The 2,500-nt window shown below is 41.9% G+C and overlaps 1 pseudogene; it reads right to left on the bottom strand.

The window, feature by feature from the left end:
• The window catches only part of LOC138055725 (uncharacterized), a 1,055-nt pseudogene extending 272 nt beyond the window's left edge, over nt 1-783 (bottom strand).
• Between the last annotated feature and the right edge of the window lie 1,717 nt (nt 784-2,500).

The following is a 2,500-nucleotide window of genomic DNA, read 5'->3' as shown; positions in this document are numbered from 1 at the left end:
ATTTAATGCATCGTCAAAATTTAGGGTGTTCCGAGCAAGGCGCCAATATTTTAAGCCGCCAAGGTCTCGTTTAGGGTTCCGCGAAGAAACACAGAATTACGCGAAGAGAAATAGAAGTCAAATTTTCTTTTTAACTTGTTTTTAGGGGTCAAAATTTCCTTAAGCCACGCCCAGATTAGTCTCCTTTAGGGGTCACAAAAAGCTTGAGCCACGCCCAGATGGTCTCCTTTAGGGGTTAAATAAAAAATTTCCGACGAGCATCCCCGTCTGTTCCATATGGGAGTCCCCCCCCCCCCCCGGAGGTAAAATCCCCGTTTCACAGCTGAAGTCGCGCTTCTGTCGTCCAGAATTTAAGTATATACCTCTCACTGCCAAAATGTTCTTTGCGCTTTGATGATCAGTGCCACGAAAAAGAATGTGTTCTTCTTCGAGCAAAATCTCCTGAACTCTTTTCGACAGACGTTCCCTTGTCTCCAAGTTCATAATCTTAACCCGGCAGATGTCGAAAGAATATTTTCTTTCCTTGGCTTCGTTTTTATCCAGACAAAACCATTCATTAGTTTTACTGCTTTTGAAGTGAAATCTTCCCGATGACGGAGAAAGGAGAAAGTTGTGCTTAAATTCATCTGCGTTAAATATCTGTGCCCATTCGCACACTTCAATGTGTTGTTGCGTGCTCGCTGCGGGCAAACGCCCGATGACGTTTTCAACGGCTTTCGGCTTTTTGGATCGGCGAGACCGATAGAAGCAAGCAGTTGTGGTGTGAGCGTGTTTGCATCGAATGAATCGAGATATTCAATGTTTTCTTCCAGTGACATATCGATCCATTCGTAGAGCGTTCTATGGCTGTAGTGTTCTGGTGGCATTTCTTCAATGCCGTCAAGTAAATCGAATTGGAGTCCAAAAATCGAGAAAACACTCGGTCGATCAGTGAGATTACTTTTATAAGACACCGAACGACATCGTCTGCAGTAACGACCCCATTCTGTTCCTCTTTAAGAAACTTAGTAAAAAGTTTTTCCAGACTTCAATCAAGGAGGCACGCTGGCAAACGTTCTCCGTTGTGATAAGATTCCAAAGTGTATTCTTTGTTAGCCCTCGTCTCGTGACTAGTGAAACCGTTTTCAAGCAATCTTGAAAGGAAAGATGGAAGTTGACGGTGTTTTCCATTTATCAAGTATTCACCACCGAGTGACATTTGCCAATGGCTTTAGCAATTTCGATCATGATATTCGTCACCTTTAGAGTCGCTGGTGTACTCGTCTCCCTTATAATATAACAGTAATAGCAAGTCTTGAGGCTATGTAGTCGAGTGTGTACGCTCGACTGATCACTGAAACTACCTCTTTTATACCTTTTCTCGGAGAAATGTTGTCATTATAGGACGGAAGTTAGGCACAAAGAGTATGTAAGGCACTATACAAACCGAGTTTTGGGGAGCTGTTTTGTGTCAAAATTACTAACATATCCCGAGACGTGCTTCCGGTCATAAATGCGTCATCATGTCGGGGAAATTTCTACACTGCTTATTCTCAATAGGGAGTGCGTTTCAGCCAATGAGATTTATTCTTAAACCAGCGGCTTGTATACGTAAGGAGGCAGTGTTCTAAAACGGAAATATTTTTCTAGGGTAAATAATTGAACGGACTGTGAGTCATGCCATGCTAAATATGATACGGGTTGTTGCATCCAAAAGCATGACACTCAAAAGCCGGCAGACATTTGAAATTACACCATCGGGCAGAGAAACGTTGCTTTTTAGGTAGTCGAACGCTTATCGAAAGAAGGTTTTAAGGGATATACGAAATAGGAAACTTTTCAGAAAGAGCGCGGTCGCCCAACTTCCCACAGAATTCGCGGTAACCTATTAAGTACTAGTTAACAATTAGATACGGTAGCCCACAAGGGCTACCGGACAATAGCCCATGAGGCGAAGCCGAATAGGCTATTGACCCGTGGCCCTTGAGGGCGAAGGGTTTAATTGTTTTGGTTTAACCGAACTAGCCGGCCAGAAAAGGCAATAGCAAAGTTAGAAAATGAAATGCAAGAAATATTTATTAGGGAATAAAACGAAAGAAAGTGTCAGGCTTTTTGCTACTCGAGGACTATTACTAATAGTCCTCTAGTAGAGTAGCCAATCAAAATGCAGGATTTGCATTAGTCCACTAGTTGGGTGATACTAATTTGTTACAGTAAATACCGTGCGTGTACTGGGAGAATCAAGGGGTATACTGAACGGGGTGTGGACGGAATGTGTACTGATTTTGTATATCTTATGGACAATGGCCCTGGGTTTTAGCTGCACTAAAATTTGTTTTTGGGATTTTTAGTGGCAGGTTTTATGGTTATTCAAATCTTAGCTTCGAAACTGATTCGTAAACAAATACCATTTACTTGTCTTCCTCTCTGCTGTTTATTGAACATTTGCGAATAAAAATCTACTTGATTACTATCTTTATGATCTCCTGAATGCGCTCGAAGCAACAAAACAACTATTTAC

Source organism: Montipora capricornis, chromosome 7, assembly GCF_036669925.1.
Source record: "Montipora capricornis isolate CH-2021 chromosome 7, ASM3666992v2, whole genome shotgun sequence".
Taxonomy (NCBI): domain Eukaryota; kingdom Metazoa; phylum Cnidaria; class Anthozoa; order Scleractinia; family Acroporidae; genus Montipora; species Montipora capricornis.
The sequence above is the reverse complement of the archived record's forward strand: the minus strand, read 5'-3'. Positions and strand labels throughout refer to the sequence as shown.